The following is a 21,467-nucleotide window of genomic DNA, read 5'->3' on the forward strand; positions in this document are numbered from 1 at the left end:
AATGTTTAGATGGATGTGATGTAGATGGATGGATGTTTGAACATATCTCTAGAATGGCTGAACGGATCTAGATTAAATTTGGCATACGTATAGAATGAAAGAACACATAAGCTACACTAATTACGTTTTTTTATATATCCACGCGGACGGAGCCGCGGGCCACAGCTAGTTGTTAACAAAAAGTTTACTGACTCAATAAAAATAAAGAAACATGTGTCCCTTTCAATGAATCGAAAATTAAGATAAAAGTGTCTTTGTATTATTTACTTTTTAAATCTAACAGAGAACAACGTTCACAAACAAAGGCTTTCACCACGTTACGTAAAAAGTCATACAGATTCACTTTTTTTATCAAACTTGTTTTATATAAGAAAGTCCTTTGACTTTACTTATCTAATAAATAAAAAAAAGAATCGAATTTACACCAAGTCGGATTTTGTTTTAGTAAATATTGCTAATTGGGACGCTAGAACAAAGCATACCAATCCAGTCTGTGAAGAGGCTATATTATGTTACTAATATTATAAACTAGCTGTCGCCCGAGACTCGTGGATATATAAAAAAACTTAATTAGTGTAGTCCACCCATCCATCCATCCACAACACATCCATCGAAAAATTCGCATTTATAATTTTGTAAGTTAAATAAAAGCAGCTCTTCAAGGCATAGATTCGAAAAAAAAAATGAATAGTATCCTATGTCCGTCTCCTGGTTCTAAGCTACCTCCTCACCAATTTTCAGGCATATCGGTAAAGCTGTTCTTGAGTTATAAATAGTGTAACTAACACGACTTTCCTTTATATATATAAATATATTTTATCATCATCCCGAGAACTGCTCCTCCCTGTATATCTTTTGCAATCTTTCTCGTAAATGAGAAAGTTTAGATGTATGTATGCATGTTTGTATGTATAGATATGGAATATGTATAGTCTGGAAGAACGAAGCTACGTTTTTATTTTATTATTTCTATAATGTGTTTCTACATTTTGTATAATGTCAGCGTGGACGGAGTCGCGGGCAAAAGCTAGTTAAAAACAAATAAATCTATACAAGATTCATATAGTTTCGATTCCGTTCTACTTTAGCGGCAGTGCGCTGAGGCTTTACCGACAACCACTGAATCGAAATCTGAACACGGAATTTCATTCCGGTCAGCAAATAAAAGGCTATCAGTTGTCGGGACATGAACAATATCAAAGCGAATACGTATTGATAAGTTTCCACTGTCAAACTACTTGTATTGACATCTCTTACATTCCCTTTGAATAGATAGAGACAACAATATGATCACTGAAGATTTTGTATCACGGTGGATGCAATGTTTTGTAGTTTATTTTATCTTTCCTTATAATTGCAAACTATTATTTAGTTTTACCTGTTTTATTTTTGCATAGTGCGTACGGGTGAGATCTGATGATGTAGCTGGAAAGTGGCCATAGGAACACTCATCCAAAGACACCTGGGGCTCGTTTGAATGTTCTTGACGAGTTCGTTTTTTTTTTGTAACAGAAGGGGGCAAACGAGCAGCGGGAACACCGAGGTGTTCAACGACGCCCATGGACATCAGCAATGCCAGAGGAATTGCAGACGCGTTGCCGGCCTTTTAGGTGGTGATAAGCACGCTTCTCGCCGAGGACAGACCATTCCACAACGCTGCTGTGCGAGGCAGGAAGTTTTTAATGGTAATTAGTGTCTGATGATGGAACTGGAAGGTGATCACACTTTATGATACTCTTTTTACTGTAATAATGTGAATAAAATCACGAATACTTCTATAAACCCCTACTACTAATAATGGCAAAAATCAAATAGGCACAAAATTCCACATCTTATAGCCTGTCCATTTATATAGGTTGGTAGTGAGGAATCCCTAATGTTCTGACAGTATTGGCATGTTACTATCTCTTTCATTCTTTATGAAAATAAGGGAGATAGCGATAGTCCGTTCGTACTTACGCGTCACACCATTTGACATTCATGGTAAGAATTGAATATGCCAATCTCATTTCCTTCCACCTACTCGCCTTTTTATTAATCAAGTAGTGTTTTATGTTTGTCACTATTTTATTACAATAAATATAAAAATAATTTTGAGATATCCAACAATATTTGCTCAAAACATATTTAAAACGAGTCATGTCATTTCTTTATAATTAATCACTTACCCAAAATGTTTTTTGTCTTAAAAAAATTGGTGAGGAGGCTTAGAGCCAGGAGACGGACATAGGACACTATTTATCCAATTTTTTTTCGAATTTATTCCTTGAAGAGCTACTTTTTATTTAACTTACTAATATTATAAATGCGAATGTTTAGATGGATGTGATGTAGATGGATGGATGTTTGAACATATCTCTAGAATGGCTGAACGGATCTAGATTAAATTTGGCATACGTATAGAATGAAAGAACACATAAGCTACACTAATTACGTTTTTTTATATATCCACGCGGACGGAGCCGCGGGCCAAAGCTAGCTGTTAATAAAAAGTTTACTGACTCAATAAAAATAAAGAAACATGTGTCCCTTTCAATGAATCGAAAATTAAGATAAAAGTGTCTTTGTATTATTTACTTTTTAAATCTAACAGAGAACAACGTTCACAAACAAAGGCTTTCACCACGTTACGTAAAAAGTCATACAGATTCACTTTTTTTTATCAAACTTGTTTTATATAAGAAAGTCCTTTGACTTTACTTATCTAATAACTAGCTGTCGCCCGCGGCTCCGTTCACGTGGATATGCAAAAAAAAACTTAATTTGTGTAGCCTATGTATTCTTTCAGACTATGTTCTATACGTATGCCAAATTTAATCGCGATTAGTTCAGCCGCTCTAGAGACATCTTCAAACATCCATCCATCCACATCACATCCATCTAAACATTCGCATTTATAATATTAGTAAGTTAAATAAAAAGTAGCTCTTTAAAGAATAAAGTCGAAAAAAAAAATGAATAAAAAGTATCCTATGTCCGTCCCCCAGCTCTAAGCTATCTCCTCACCAATTTTCAACCATATCGGTAAAGTCGTTCTTGAGTTACAAATAGTGTAACTAACACGACTTTCTTTTATATATATAGAAGATATAAAGTGTGATAGTGACATCTTTGATAAATTCAATTTCAGCTATATTTTTAAATCTCTCTATGTGTTATATAAAAGAGCAAGTTATTTATAACATTGGTAATTAATGATATTTTAATTACTATACGTAATAAGTTACTTGGCAATTATTTCGTTAATGACAGTGGCAATTTAGGCCTGTTGTACATAGCTGCAGAAGCGAACAAGAGCGTTGTGTATCGTTAGATAAAAAAAGAATCTAATTTACACCAAGTCGGATTTTGTTTTAGTAAATATTGCTAATTGGGACGCTAGAACAAAGCATACCAAACCAGTCTGTGAAGAGGCTATATTATGTTACTAATATTATAAACTAGCTGTCGCCCGAGACTCGGTCCGCGTGGATATATTATATAAAAAAACTTAATTAGTGTAGCCCACCCATCCATCCATCCACTTCACATCCATCGAAAAATTTTGTAAGTTAAATAAAAAGCTGCTCTTCAAGGCATAGATTCGAAAAAAAAGAATAAATAGCATCCTATGTCCGTCTCCTGGTTATAAGCTACTTCCTCACCAATTTTCAGGCATATCGGTAAAGCTGTTCTTGAGTTATAAATAGTGTAACTAACACGACTTGCTTTTATATACAATACATATAGGTTTTATCATTATCCCGAGAACTGCTCCTCCCTGTATATCTTTTGCAATCTTTCTCATAAATGAGAAAGTTTAGATGTATGTATGCATGTTTGTATGTATAGATATGGAATATGTATAGTATGGAAGAACAAAGCTACGTTTTTTTTTATTATTTCTATAATGTGTTTCTACATTTTGTATAATGTCAGCGTGGACGGAGTCGCGGGCAAAAGCTAGTTAAAAACAAATAAATCTATACAAGATTCATATAGTTTCGATTCCGTTCTACTTTAGCGGTAGTGCGCTGAGGCTTTACCGACAACCACTGAATCGAAATCTGAACACGGAATTTCATTCCGGTCAGCAAATAAAAGGCTATCAGTTGTCGGGACATGAACAATATCAAAGCGAATACGTATTGATAAGTTTCCACTGTCAAACTACTTGTATTGACATCTCTTACATTCCCTTTGAATAGATAGAGACAACAATATGATCACTGAAGATTTTGTATCACGGTGGATGCAATGTTTTGTAGTTTATTTTATCTTTCCTTATAATTGCAAACTATTATTTAGTTTTACCTGTTTTATTTTTGCATAGTGCGTACGGGTGAGATCTGATGATGTAGCTGGAAAGTGGCCATAGGAACACTCATCCAAAGACACCTGGGGCTCGTTTGAATGTTCTTGACGAGTTCGTTTTTTTTTTGTAACAGAAGGGGGCAAACGAGCAGCGGGAACACCGAGGTGTTCAACGACGCCCATGGACATCAGCAATGCCAGAGGAATTGCAGACGCGTTGCCGGCCTTTTAGGTGGTGATAAGCACGCTTCTTGAAGGACCCTTAGTCATAGCGGTTTGGAAATACCGCCGAGGACAGACCATTCCACAACGCTGCTGTGCGAGGCAGGAAGTTTTTAATGGTAATTAGTGTCTGATGATGGAACTGGATGGTGATCACACTTTATGATATTCTTTTTAGTGTAATAATGTGAATAAAATCACGAATACTTCTACACCTACCCTACCGTAATAATGGCAAAAATCAAATAGGCACAAAATTCCACATCTTATAGCCTGTCCATTTATATAGGTTGATAGTGGGGAATCCCTAATGTTCTGACAGTATTAGCATGTTACTATCTCTTTCATTCTTTATGAAAATAAGGGAGATAGCGATAGTCCGTTCGTACTTACGCGTCACACCGTTTGACATTCATGGTAAGAATTGAATATGCCAATCTCATTTCCTTCCACCTACTCGCCTTTATATTTGATTATAAATATTCACTAAGGAAATTCTAGACATATTACAATTTATTGGCTAAAGCCATAGTACTGTGTAACGTTATTTCCTTTCAGTAGAGACGCGACGGAAAATCGGCTGCGAAACAGAAATATTTTTTTTAAGAAATTTAATTTACGATTCTTATAAAATTAAATAACATCAGAATTATGTTTGGACAAATAGAAGCGGCAATGATGTAGATAAGATTTTTAATTTAACTAGCGATCGCCCGCGGCTCTGTCTGCCCGGAATTAAAAAACATATTTAATTAGTAGTTTAAGTAGTAGCCTATGCGCTCTTCTAGACTATGTTCTATATGTATGCCAAATTTCATCAAGATTCGTTGAGCCGTTCCGGAGATACATTTTTACAAACATCCATCCATCTATACATCCAGACTTTCACATTTCTATTATACTATGTGCCCGCGACATATCATTATGTAAGAATTAGTACGAGAATTTTGGTGTACTTTATGCCCGGTAGGGGGTCGACAAATAACGCTTTGTCGATGTCGATACGACGGCACTAGTCACAAATATTTGTGAAATGCCCACAGTAAGCTGAAGTGGATAACATACTAAAATCGGTCAAATAATTTAAGCGTCAATAGCCTAATGGTTAAGGTTACGGATTTCCGATCACGAGGTCGGGGGTTCGAATCCCGCCATTCGACTATTCTCGTAAACCAAATCCTAGCACAAGCATAGAGCTTAATTGGAATGGTAAAAGAAATATTAGTCAATTTACAAAAAAAAATCTGCAAATATTTTTCATAAAAAAAAATAAAAATGATACCTCAAGCATGTTTACCAACGAAAAAAATAAGATCCTTTTAGTCGGGTAAAGATTTAAAATCAATAAAATGGAATAAACAATCAAATTCTCAAATCTCAAAGACCGGCAACGCATCTGTGGTTCCTCTGGTATTACTGATGTCCACGTGCGTTGAACACCTCGGTGTTCCCGCTGCTCGTTTACCCCCTTCTGTTATAAAAAAATATATTACTCAGATCTCTAAGGATAAATTTTTGTGTTCACTTCAACGTTGGCAAAGGAATAACGAAATACAATGCTTCGAATTATTTAATAAAAATTGACTTATTTAATAAAAAAACATAATCCTCAGAGTTTACTTTGGATCGTTTTATTTAAGGTTATTTTTTTTAAACTGGGAATATTAAAGGTTCTAAAAATACGAGTTTTCTTTTTATAAGAAAATACTGAAAGGGAAAGTTACAATTGGATAAGTGAACCAGTGATTGAAGGTATAATATATTTCTGAACGGACTTTTTGATACGAGAACCGCAACACACTAGGGCAAAAAGACATATAGACTGACAAATTTATCTGACCCGGTAGACATCAGTCAAACAAGGATATCAGCCAAGGATGTTAATGTCAAAAACCTCTCATCATCATCATCATCAGCTCACTGTATGTCCCCACCGAGGGGCTCGGAGCCTACCCTAAGTTAAGGGTGATTAGGCCATAGTCAAAAAACTCTCACTGAAACGAAAAACCAATTTTTTAAATTTTTGGCTGTCTATGTGTGCCCATAAGGCCGCGTTTGTTCCGGATAATCTTTGGAACGGCTGGATTTTGACGGATTTTAAGGTAACTAATGCACAGGGGCATAGGCTACTTTTTACAGGGCCGTCATCGCATGCGACCACTAGTATAATACAAAATTTTATCTTTTAATTCATTTCGCATTTAAATTAATTCCAATTAAAAAATTAACTTCGAGAATACTTTATTAAATGAAAAGATTTTATCAATAACATGACAGAGTAATACAAAATTATTTATAGAAAACCGAAAGCTGTGAGAAATTAAATAATTATTTAAGCTCTTTAATAATCAAACGGGCAAGTTAGTAGTATATTTAGTGTAAATATAAATGGGACAGCAATCAAAACATCAAAGGGCTTGTAATAATCTGTGGGAAGACCACAGATGCAACATTCTCCCTTCTCTTTACGTCCCCTTCTCTGCCTATTAAAGTTTGACATCTGGAAATCCGGAATTAACATGGCTGCTTGCTCTTTGCCAACTCATACTATTAATTTTACTAATATTATAAATGTTATGTGTACAGATGAGTGGATGGATAAATGGTAGTAGAAATAAAATGTAATTGGATAGAAGCATAAATGCATAGTCTCGAAGTACATGTAGGCTACTAATTAAGTTTTTTTTAATATTCCGCGCAGACGGAGTAGCGGGCGACAGCTAGTGTTTTACATAACCGTATGAACTTATAAAAAATTATGTATATAACCTTAAAATTCTTTAAATTGTTTTCTGCTCCTCTTTTATAAGTACAATGTGTTATAGTATTCGACCTCTTTGGTAGAATACTTAATCTTTGTCCACCAAAGAGTTAAGTAATTCTTTACTCAAAATTTATCTCTATTGAAAATCCTGGTATATGAATTAGACAATAGTTATTGAGATTCCCAACTTCTACAAAGCTTTTCATCCGTTATTATAGAACATTTTTTATTAATATAGTTATTAAAAGAAACGCGCACGAAGCCGCGGGCTACATTAGTAAAATCGGGAAAAAACCCTTTGGTATTTTTCCTTCATTAGGTAAAACTTGTTTTCTATAAGAAAAGGTTGGTAATGTTTATGTTTCTGTGAGACTTTAAATTATAATTGGACGGGTTAATTAGCTTTGAATTCTAAGAGTCCGATAAGGCCGGAGCAGGTTTTTTATCTTATTAGTGAATTTTAATTTTAATTTTACAAACAGACTGTCCAATTTAAATTATATGTATAGATAGAAAAAGATAAGTTCGTTGTTCTTTTTTCGTTTTTAAAGATTTGAATTGGATCGTTTGACACTTTGATATTGACACAATGGCGCTAGTGAGCTATTATAATTTAGTTTTGACTTATGCCCACCGGGTCACATAACTTTAATATTAAGATCTAACAAACATATATCCATCTATACATCCAAACCTTTGCATTTATAATTTAATTTAATTAATATTAACTAAGATTTGCCAATATCTTACTAATATTATAAATGCGAATGGTTAGATGTATGGAAAGATGGATGGATGTTTCTTTGAAAGTACACGTCTCCTGAACGGCTCTACGGATCTTTATGAATTTTGGTATAGATGTAAAACATTGTCCGACAGAATATAGGCTTTTTATTATTATAAGTTTTTATTTATTACGCTGAGTCGGATTCGCGGGCAACAGCTATAATCCGTAAATTGTATAGCTTTTTATTATTCATACATTTTTTTTAATTTCGATCCGTATCATAATTTCAAGAATTACATTCCTGCCAGTTATCGCTGGAATATAATTTATTAAATCATAAAACATTCACGTTTGAAGCAGTCAGTATCAATTGCGTAATCAAACGTTACTGTATTTGTCTTTGACTGATAACCTACAATTTGAGAACGACTTTAACTATAGAGAAATGGACTAAGCAACGACCTACCGTTGTCTTTACTAATATTATGAAGAAGATTTGATTTATCTTTGTTGGAATTGAATAGGGTACGTAACTGAATCTGTTTTAAAAAAATATTTCACTGTTGGGAACTACACTATCCCCGGATGGCATAGGCTATATTTATTACTTGTTTCTTTTTAATTACGCACAGACGAGGTCACAGGCAATTAATAGTGGTAAATAAATTCTGCCACTTTAAGGTGACCATCTCGGGTGAGGGATGACGGGAGGTCCCCACCCAGTAAGAGATAGAGAGAGCGCGCACGGATTCCCGCGTGCAAAGAGTTTACACTAGTGTGGAGGCTCTAAACCAGTCACCGACCGGTGTGTGCGACAAATATTTACATGTACCCACACCCCGGTAAACAGTCGAGGGAACCAGAGGGGGTTTAGTGGGTAGGCTCCATGTCCCTTTCCCTCTAGGGATGTGGAGAGAGTCCCATATAACCGTTGACCTTCGGCACCCGGTATGCATAACACATTCCCCCTCTTAAAAAAAAGGTGACCATCACAAGTAATATTAAGACGTCTTTATAACGTCTACTGATTCAAAAACATACACATAATGAACATAAAGGCAAGCAAGTTTAGAACGTAATGCTCATTTTATTTGATAAAAGAAATCTTTTGATGTCCTTAGTGTAATAGTCAAAGTCGCACACAAAATGTACGACCTCATTTCGTTATTGTTCGCTCCCAGTTACGTAAGACTTGCCAAATTCAAGAAATTATTATTAAAACAAAATTGTACTAAAAGTTGATTAAAAATAATAGAGGGCGCTAATGTGCTTTTATTAAGTATCACTTATGACAAAACAAAAGCTATCATTGATAAGCAATCGCCTATACATTATTTGAGATCAGTGCCACCGGGCGTTATGTGGACGAAGACTTGGTTCATGATCTTTCGTCTATATTGTCATGATTAAGAATTATATTAGCAATAAGACTGTTATACACGGAATCGGGTTCATTGCATTAAGTATATTACAGTCTTAGTATTACTAAGAAAAAGACGTGATGATATTGCGTGGGTGACAGGCTCATGTTATTCTTTGTTAGCAATCGATTGTGAAACTCGACAGTTTATTAGTGGATTAGAAGCTTAATAGTTGAACTTATTAATTATAATCTAAATAAATCAGTCACAATTTGACCTGTAGTTTTTCATTCTCTTAAACTGTAATGTTACTAATATTATTAATGCGAATGTTTAGATGGATGGATGGATATGTTTGAACGTATCTCCAGAACGGCTGTATGGATCACGATTTAATTTGACAAGGATGTAAAATATAGTCTGGAAGGACACATAGACTTCTAATTAACTTTTTTTTGTATTGCACGCAGACGGAGTCGATGCCGACAGCTTGTATGTTATGTAAATCAACGTTTGCATAGACAAATTTAACCGTCTCATATTATTACTTTCTTATTATTTTCCCAACGAGACATACCTCTGACTTAAAAATAGGTAACGATTTTAATCAAGTAATATGCCACAAGAGTGGCGGCGGTGCCGCGGCTTCGACAACTCTAAACACGTCGTTGGCGTGACGCCGACTGATCTGTATCTAAATTTTAACTGACACACTAAGAGTCCAGGAGGTTGCTTAATTATATCCATAGTATTTTTAGACAGCTTCTATCTATTATACTTCGAGTCTAACCCACTCTGGGCTATTATAATAAAAAAAAATTCGCTTAGTAGTTTTTAGCAATATAAAATACTAAAAAATACACTTCTTTGTTAGTCTTAGCGTAAACTTTATGTAAATCATACTAAATCAAAGCAAAGGAGACTTAACGTAACTCTGAGTTCAGAAATCTTTACTATTGTACTCAGTTGCAGCGGGCATTGCGGTGCTGCGGCGCGGCGGCGTTCGTGTGGCACTTCATAAGACCAATCCGCGTCGACATGCCCTGAGACTGTTCATGAATTATGTATAAATCACCATTCATCACGATACTATGATGTGGTAATAAACATCATAAATATATTTCGTAGAACGTACGTTATCAAAGTTGTTTGCATGTAACATTACCTGGAAAATACGTTCTTAAAAGAGTATTTTTATTTAATGAGGACGCAAACGAAAACAAGTCTGGATTCGCCAAAATAGCGATGTGTCTTCTGACTATAGATATCTTCATTAGTATCTACAAATAAGTAAAAATAAGCAAAGGCTACGTTATTAGTTTAGTTTCACTTTAGAGAAGTCTAGTCTTTAAAGAAGTCGCAATGAAATGGACATACATATATACAAACCAATAATAAACATACCTACGAATAATATTACCTTTTGATAACATATATTAAAAGCAAGATGAACGTAGTGATTAAATAATGATGTTGTTCCCGATACATGTAGAGATTGGAGACCTTAGCCCGATGGCCATCAATTACTGTGTGCCGTGACTGAATATTACCCTGGTCTGTTACAGTGGTTCAAAGCACTCTAATGCATTTGTAATTAGGTTGCTATGTAGATTGATTGTCTGTATCGCACATCGCTGTTGATACAGTCGGGGAAGATTATTTCCTACCCATCAGTACAATGGCAATTAGCGCCCATAATTCAAATCGAAAACTGCTCATGATATATACCGTAGATTTCTGAGACTAAAATCCCACTTTAAAACATATTGTTATCTTTGTTTTATCAAATATAATGACAGGGATGACATTTTTATACAGAGATTTTGATCTCCCAATTTTAAGAAGTGCAGGTAGGCCAGGGTGGTTACCTATGGCCTAGTCACCTCTATCTTAAAGTAAGTTATGGCCCCTCAGTGGGGATATATAGTGCTGATTTCAATTAGTTTCATATAATATGTTAAGTGATATAGACAGAGAAAATTCATTCACACAATTCATCATCATCAGCTCACTATACGTCCCCACAGAGGGGCCCTAAGGGTCACAATCCATCAGTGATAAATTAATCTACTTTCATCAAAAATGTCAACCTCACCAAAAATTTTAGTGAATTGTTGACGAAAATACGCATAAAAATGTACGTTGTTCAATAAAAAGGGATCGTTATATGACGCAAAATAACTCGCTTAAATTATTGTTGGATTTTTTTTATTTAATAGGTATTTATGAGAAAAGCTTCTGAATATTCAAAGTAAAAACGTTGACGTATAAAGCATGACATTTTTAACATTTTTATATTTATAACTAAAGTTATTGACCTCTGTTTTGCTTTTTTATCTCTTTATGCTTAATAAATGCACATTACGGTGGGTTTGGAAGACCCAAACATATATTATATCTGTTTTGTCAAAGTCGTTACGGTTTATACATAGATTTTGGTGTCAGAAACCAACCGTATATACATCAAGGTTAACTGTTCACGTTATATCTTACTCTGACTAATATTGTAAATGTGAATGTTTGGATGTATGTATGTTTCTTAGAAGGTGTCTATAGAAGGGCTAATATTTGGCATAGATATAAGAACATAGTCTGGAAGAACACATTAGCTAATTATAAGTATTTTATTAATTCCGCGAGCACGGAGTCACGGGCTACAGCTAGTTAGATGATACACTATAGTCTTCGTAGTATTAATTGCAAATACGTCACATGCAGCGCGCCGACATGATGCCTCTTCAATCTAGTATACCATTAATCCCCGTCCTCCTCTTTGTATCAAGTGACACCCGTCACGAAACACGTGGATAGTCAGACATCAATAAACAATTTCCGTTATTTTCCTTTTGAGGTACGGAACTTTAAAAAAAGGTATAATAAGGTAAAAAAGAAATAATAAATCTTCTTTAAGGACATTTCCAAAAAATTAATCGACATCACAGGGGACCGAAGAGCTGGCAGCTACCTCGGTCAAAGAATTAGTTTAGCTGTACAGAGGGGGCAACGCTGCCAGCATCTTCGGGACCTTGCCTAAAGGGACTCCTTTTATTAACATATTTTAGTTAATTATTCGGTTTTTTTTTTTTTTTTAATTTTATTTTATATCATAAGTTTAAGAGTTTATGTATTCATAAAATAAATTATACTTTGATAAATCTTCTTATATATATAAACGTCATGTTAGTTACACTATTTATAACTCAACGGCTTAACCGATATGACTGAAAATTGTTGAGGAGGTAGCTTAGAGCCAGGAGATGGTCAAAAAATACTTTTTTTTTCGATTTTATGCCTTGAAGAGCTGCTTTTTATTTAACTTATCTATATATTAAGTTTTTGTATATATCCACGCGGACGGAGTCGCGGGCGACAGCTAGTAAAAAATAAATTTATCTAATCCACGGTGGGTTTCTGACACCAAATTCTTTGTATAAAAATAGCGTCTCTCCAAGCCAATTTTTTCGTATCATTGCCCTTTACAATTAGATTCAAGGCTTCATAGATTGCAAACACTAACAGAATAATTAAAATTAAACCCGATGAGAATAACAAAACAAATAAGCTTTAAGTTTTGCTTGTTTCGAGTTAATATTCCTAATTAATATATTCTTCGTCATCTCAAACACAACCTCACTGAGAACCTCGGCACCAACCGCACATATGTATGACTAGACTAGGCTTAATTGTCTTGATCTCATCGCAGTTTTGATGGTTACAAAATGTATTCCATCACCCTAAGAACATCGGATAAATGTACATATATCGAAAATGGAAAAACATAAATGCAAGGCGGGGATCGAATCGGGACTTGCAATGTAATACGTTTAACCCTTGACCCGCCGTAGCTCTTTTAATAATATAGACAGATTAAACCATATAAATTATTTCTATAATAAATCGGTTTTATATTAATTAAACTATCTTCTAAGATCTTGATAAAATGACATTTCTAAACAAAAGATATAAATTTTAATTATAGTTGTAAATAATCAAAATATAACATCTCTTGGGATTATTTAAATTAAGATTTTATGAGATATCGTTTGGTTTAAATCTTAAGAATATTATAAATGCGAATGTTTGAGCGTCGGTGGCTCAGTGGTCAAGCACTTGACTTGCAATCTGCAGGTCCTGGGTTCGAATCCCGCCCTGTACCAATGTGTTTTTCTGTTTCACTTGTTTTGATTTACATATGTACATTTATACGACGTTCTTACGGTGAAGGAAAACATCGTGATGCTGCACATATCTGAGAAGTAATTCAAAGATATGGGTGAAGTCAACCAACCCGCACTTGGCCAGCGTGGTTGACTATAGCCTACTCACCCCTATCTTAGGGTAGGCTCCGAGCCCCTCGGTATATAGTGAGCTGATGATGATGATGAATGTTTAGATGATGGATGTTTGTTAGAAGGTATCGCCATAACGGCTAAATGGATCTTGCTGAAAATTGGCATAGATGTAGAACTTAGTCAGGAAGAACACATGGGCTACTAATTGAGATTTTCTTAAACGCGGACGGGGTTGCACACGACAGCTAGATGATGTCGCCCGCGACTTCGTTTGCGCGGGATAAAAAAAAAGTAATTACCTAAGTGTCTTCCTGTGTAAAACCTATGTGTTCTTCCAGACTATGTTCTACATCTATGACAAATTTCAGCGACATCTATAAAGCCATTTTGCAGATACCTTCTAAGAAACATACATACATCGATCAAACCATCTAAACATTCGCTTTTATAATATTACCCTTATAATACTAAGAAGAAATAGTACTAAGAACTTGTTATGTCCCCTCTTTAACCATTACATATTCAAATCTCTATGGACAGTTCAATTAGTTTAGGTACATACGTAGGTAACGTATCGGTTAGAATTGGAAGTGACCAGGAATACATCGGATACATTTGGCAAATATTTGCCATCACTTTGCCCACACCGGATACTGCGACTCATGTAGCTTATACAATGTTTGAGCAAAGCGATATTGTTTGTCTTTAGTGGTTAGATAAATGTAATAAATGTAAATTTCATTTAAATAAAGGTTTTATATCATATTTATATAAAAGAATTGATTAACTGATTTATCAATGCACAATCAAAGGTACTATAATTATGCACATATTTAGTTACTAGCTGTTGTCTGTTGAATTAAAAAAAAACATTTTATAGCCTATGTGTTCTTCCAGACTATGTTCTCTATGTATGCCAAATTTCATCGCGATCTGTTCAACCGTTCTGGAGATAATATCGATCCATATTAACTTTCGTATTTAAAATATTAGTAAGATAGTAAGATGTGACATTTTCGCCCCCACACTTATTTTTTTATTTTTATTTTAGCTATTGTTAGGAAGAAAATCCGGAAATGAGCCAGTGTATTGACTCAACTTTACCAAAATCTGTTAAGCCCTTTCGGAGATAGCTTCAAACAAACATCCATCCATCTAAACATTCACGTCTTACTAATATTATAAATGCGAATGTTTAGATGGATGGATGTTTGTTTGAAGCTATCTCCGAAAGGGCTTAACAGATTTTGATAAAATTTGGCTCATCTGTAGAACATAGTCTGGAAGAACACATAGATTACTTATAGTACCACGCGGACGCAGTCGCGGACGACAGCTAGTTTATAATATTAGTAAGAAGTAAGATAACTAGATATTTTGTAATTTCGCACGGACGACATCGCAGACAACTGCTAGTTATTTATATAGTAAAAATTGTTTTGTCTATGAAGACTAAACCATATTTTAAATTATAATAAATTTAAACAAAATTTGATTAAAATTCATCATCAACATCATCAGTTCACTACGTCCCCACCGAGGGGCTCGGAACCTACCCTAAGTTAAGGGTGGTAAGTGATTAACATTACTCTTATACAATTACATACATCGCTGAATACAAATTAATGCAGTAAATAAGATAGATTAGGTTATGCGGCAAAATAATTTTTAATAAAAAAGGGTATCGTTCCCCAGGGTTGACTGGGTACCGCAATAATTTTGAAACCGATCGCAACACGGCGTGGGCGTCCGTCAAAACTCATATTTCTTAGCTAATATCAATTTTCCGTATTATTGCTTTATAGATTTCTTTTTATTGCTACATTTGTAGTTATCCATTGAAGGCTGCGACCAATAGTTTTTTATTTAATTCCGCGCGGACGTAGTGGCGGGCGACAGCTAGTTTTACATTTTAACTCCGAGCGGACGGCGTCGCGGGCGACAGCTTGTTTTAATACAATAACAAGACTTCAGTTATTGTATATTAAGAAAAATTATAAGAGATCAGGCTGTGTGTGCGTTGAATATTTCAGCACGAGCGGCCTCTGGAAGTTAAGTCGCGTATTAAAAGTTCTACATTAGTTCCACATTTTCCTGTACATGTAGAAAATATTCGAGAACGTACGTAACTTTGAATAACTTATGAAGTTGCAAACTCTGACTGTTAAAAGTATTAACAACTTATACATTCACAATAAAATTCCTTTTATCGAAGAAAAAACATTGTTTTCTTTAATCAACTCCCATGAATTTCTTTAAAATATATAATGACGAAAGTTCTAGATGTATGCAGTACTAGCTGTCGCCCGCGACTACGTCCCCACAGATTAAAACACATTAATGAGTAGCTTATTTGTTCTTCCAGACTATGTTCTACATCTATACCAAATTCATTAAGATCCCTTACGCCGTCTGGAGATACCTTCTAACAGACATCCAAACATTCGCATTTATAATATTAGTAATGTAAAAAGTAACTCAAATAGTACTTGGTTATTTTGTATAAGAATTAATTTCTACAAACCACGGCATTTTGAAACATCAAAAAGATTTCAAAAGTCTATAATCGGAATGAAAAAGATCTATTTCATTAAATTCCATTTTCTCTTTAAATAAAATCGTAATTTATTTTGCAATGAAAACTAAGACTAAGATTAAGATTATCGTACACATTCCAAATGTTCCAACAAATTACCACAGATAATAAATGGAACTATGGCGATCCAAATCTAGATTAAGTCCGCCAAATAACATTCAGTTTCAACAGAATAGTCCGACGGTCAGTCACCCAATGATAACACAAATTATTCAAACTTTCGTAAGACATTATACTAAACTGATATATAAACACAGCTAAACACTCACGTATATTAGTCCGGTGGAGGCACCGACTAGTTTCGAGGCCATCGGGGGCCCTTCATCAGGATGAGTGGTACTGGTATTATTTCGCGGACGCGGCCCGTCGCTCACTCAAGTGAGCAGTGAGCGACGGGCCGCGTTCGCGAAATCTACCATCCTTATGAAGGGCCCCCGATGGCCTCGAAACTAGTCGTTGCCGCCACCGGACGGTGTTTATATATCAGTTTAGAAAACACAAATATATCTTACTTTTATTATAAATGTGAATGTTTCTTTGTATGGATGGACATTTGTTAGAAAGTATCTCCAGAACCGATGCATGTATCTCACTGAAATTTGTCATAGATGTAAAATATAGTCTGGAAGAACACATAGCTACTAATTACATATTTTTAATTCTTCATCTACGACAGTTGCGGGCGACAGCTAATTTTAAAAATAAACTGCAAAAAAACACTTAAGGATATTTGCTATTATTATTTTTCCTTATAAATGTCTGAAACGTTCTTGCGATGTAAAACTAATTTTCTTTTATTTAAATTATTTTCCTGCTTGCTTCAAACCTTCATTAAAAACGCTATTTATATTAATACTACTGTCTTCAGTGTAAAATAAATCATCACCATCATCAACAGCTCACTACATGTCCCCACCGAGCGGAGCCTACCCTAAGTTAAGGGTGATTAGGCCATAGACAACCACGCTGGCCAAATGCGGGTTGGTTTACTTCACACATATCTTTGAATTTCTTCTCAGATATGTGCAGGATACATCACGATGTTTCCGTTCGCCGTAAGAACGTCGCATAAATGTACATATGTAAATCGGAAATCGAAAAACATAATGATACATGGCGGGATTCGAACCCAGGACCTGCAGATTGCAAGTCAAGTGCTTCAACCCTGAGCCACCGACGCTCTCGCTAAAATAAATGTAGCTCCTTAAAAACTTTTTCTTAAGTATTATCTAAGTTAATGTTAAGATAACTTGTAAAGTTCTCATGCTCGTTAAGTTCACATAACTTAGAGCATTACATACACTTCATAAACAAGTTGCAACTTTTAAAACAATTTTTATGGTTTCGCTTTACACAAGCACTTATATAAACACGTACGTATTAAACATATCGTCATCCCTGTCATTATCCTTAACAAAATAGAGATAGCAATATGTTTTAAACAGAAAGGAATAAAATATACAGTAATAAATTTTGATTTAAAATTGGATTTTAAATTCAAGTATTTCTGTTTCATTATTCAATTAATTTAACATTTTATTGAAGTACTTATTCAATAATCTGATTTTAAATTAATTTTAAAAGAAAGTTTTGTTTGAATGAAAAAGTAATTAAAACTCTTTGAATGTCAACGGAAACAAAATAGTTTTAGCAATTTTTAGACGATTCCAATCTCAACTCGATTGGTCGCAAATACTCGATTCGTTCTCTTCGATATTCAATTAATCGAGTCGAGAATCGAAACATCATACAAACACGAATAACCTTTATTCAATTATTCGTTTTGTGATCTAATTATCAAGAGCATCCTGTACCTATTTGTATGTACATTTATATTTACAATCTTTTGGCGCGAATGGCGCGCTTACATTACAAAGTCAAGTGTCAGAATCATGGGGTCGCGGACGAGAGCGAATGCGTGCCCGTGGCCCCATCCCGATGCGTTGGAGGAACATAGAGAGTTAGCGGGTATGCCTCCGCTATGGAGGAGAATCCCAAATAACTACCGCGTCACCCCCGGGGCGCGGAGTATGCATAAATCATTCCGCTCTGAAACAAAAAAAAGTTCATTAGTGAGGGGACATAGACGTCGACATTTTAGTAAGGCTAGTGTTGTGCCAGTACACCGGCACAGTGTCGGATTTTCTTACTAACAGTATACAGATGTAACTAATGTTAAATAAGAAATAGATTTTGGAATTGCATAACTAAAACGAAAAACCAATATTTAAAATGTCTGTCTGTATGTGTGCAACGCTGCGTTTGTTCCGGATAATCTCAGAAAACGCTGAACCGATTTTGACCGTACTTGGACGGGAAGGTAGGTAAGTAGGATGCATGCGGGCATATTATTGGATACATTTTTTTTAATTCTACACTGACGATATCGCTGACCGCTTGTTATGTAATGCATTTATAACTTCACAAAGAGTATCTTATATAAAACACGTGACGCGTAGTTCTATAGATATAAACTTTATTCGATATTCATATTAACTTAAGTGCATATTACTTCTAAGCTAAAGTTGTACAATAGCAAAGGTTCCTGGAATCTCACAAGTGTATAACGCAAACGCCCTATGTTAGAGCACGTTCGTATCTGACTCATTTTAATCTGATGTTGGCACCACTGTTCACATTAGTCGGACGTCAGATCAAAAGTGTGTCTTATTAAAATTAATTTGACGATTAACTAGATATGGCTTGAGTAAAATCGGTTATGAAATTTTTAGATTTTCGACGCTTATTTTCATAGAACTTGCAATCGCAAATATCGTTATTATTGTTTTTGAATTACAATGAATATGAATTGTTCCTTTGTATTCCTACTTTATGCTTCAAAATTACATAAATAAATAAATAAACCAAAAATTGATATGTTAAAAAATAAAAAGAAATATATTTAACGTTTTTTTTAGATAATTGTACGAGACCTAGCCAAATATCTGTAAATTAAACAAGTTATAAAATACCTAAGTTGAACTACGTATTTGTTCGATTGATTCTATTAGAAGACCAATTTTCGATAGTTCGTAGCATACTGTATATTCGACATCCGACAAATATGAAGGAACTCTAAACTTGTTATAGAAGTCGGCACTCAAGGTTATCTAGCTGGCTCGCCCGGTGATATACCACGAGCACACAGAAGACAGGCGTCAAGTGGAAGCAATTCCGCGTACAGTCTGATGAGTGTGCGTCCCGGAGGCCTAATTCAGTCCTCTTTCCCTTCCCATGCTTTTCTTTATAAGGAAAGGATGCGAAGTGGAAGTGGACTTTCCGGATGAGAGGATGCATGGAAAGGGAAGATATTTTCTTTCTGTGCATCGTCTCCTCTGTCGATTAAAGGTAGGCAACGCATATGCAATTGCGTATATCTATGGGCAACGGTCACTTCGCTATTTCAGCGATTTCAGGTGGCCGCTCGCTCGTTTACGACCTTATGATATAAAAAAAAATATTTGTCGAAATCTGTTTGTGTATATTAAATTACTGACTTTATTTATGCTCGGACATAACTTAATGTGTTATGTGAACAAACACTACTATGATTTCATGAATATTAAATCGTTTTAAATAAACAACGTTTTGCGAATGCAAATGCAATTGTGAATATTTAAAATTGTGTTCACGAAACGTTCTGAAAAGGATGTTGAAAGCTTTTAACTTTAATTGGAATGTAGAAGGAGTAGTTAAATAAATAACTGTAAGGTTATTTAATTTATTGAAGTATTAAAAGTTGTCGCCCGCGATTACACCCGCGCGTCTTTAAAAAAATTAATAGCCAATGTGTTCTCCAAGGCTATGTTCTACAGCTATTCCTTTCAGCGAGATGAATGCAGCTGTTCCAGACACAACAAGCAAACATCCATCCATCCAAATATTCGCATTTATATGAGTAAGATTAATGTATGTAATTTAAACACTCCGTTTTAACAGCGTGACCCTTCATTGTTTACGAGGGTCACATCATATAAGATGATTTGATTAATTCCACTAAACACGGGTACTAGCATACATTGGCGGGCCCACGGAAGTAAGCTAAAGCGTTCCCGTGGTGCCCGCCATAATGCGTCAGAGGGCAGTCAGGTTTTAGTGGGTATTCTGGTCACCTTCTGTGGCCGGCGAGTCCCACACTCCCTACGCCATTGCACCGCCCGGCGTAGGCGTCCGTAAATGCATTTCCTGACCATAAAAAAAAGGGTACTAGCATACATTGTTTTTTATAACTTAAATAGCTATCACTCGAGATTCCTTACGCGCGAAATTAAAAAAAAATATAAGCCTATGTGTTCTTCCAGGCTATGTTCTACAGAGAAACCATCTAACAAACTTCCATCTAAACTTTCACTTTTATAATATTAGTTAGAAGTTGATAAATGCAATTAAAATAGAGTACTCCTTTTATATAAGAGCAATAAAGTCAGTAGGACGTCCGTTCAGCTATATTATACAACAGGGACGCGTCTGAAGTGATTGACTTTCATTAATACTGTGACCTGATTGTTTACTCTATCGCAACATATCAAGTATTTTTTTCCTCATACCACTGATAGAGTTGTTTCAGAATATAAACACGAAATTAACTAAAGCATTCCTAAGTATACAACTACACGCAAAATGCGTGAAGTTAAATCACAGTGAGTGAAATTAAATCACAAATTATTTTACTTCTATATACTACAAGTCTCTCTGAGAGATCGCGTCAGAAATGCGATCCGTAGCAGAACCAAAGTAACCGACATCGCCTGAAGAATTGCAAACCTTAAGTGGCGAAGCGCCGGCCACACAGCCCGCAGAACGGACGGCCGATGGGGCTGAAAAGTCCTAGAGTAGCGGCCGCGGACAGGTCGATGCAGCGTAGGTAGGCCTCCCGCACGATGGACCGATGACCTGGTCAAGGTTGCGGCAGTGCACTGGATGCGGGCGGCACAGGACCGGCCAAGGACCGGCCATTGTGACAATCGATGGAGGAGATCTACATCCAGCAGAGGATAAATCTAGGCTGATGATGATACTACAAATTTAAATCATCTTCAAAAGTTTCAATGCATTCCAATTGTTTGTTAAATGTAATTATAATATTTTTATTACTACCTATCGCCCGCGACTTTCGCCGCGCGAGATTAAAAAAACGTAATTAGTAGACTATGTGTTCTTCCAGGCTGTGTTCTACATCTATGCCAAATTTCAGCGAGATCCATACAGCCGG

This window comes from Papilio xuthus, unplaced genomic scaffold (assembly GCF_000836235.2).
Source record: "Papilio xuthus unplaced genomic scaffold, Pxut_1.1 DF826923.1, whole genome shotgun sequence".
Lineage (NCBI taxonomy): Eukaryota > Metazoa > Arthropoda > Insecta > Lepidoptera > Papilionidae > Papilio > Papilio xuthus.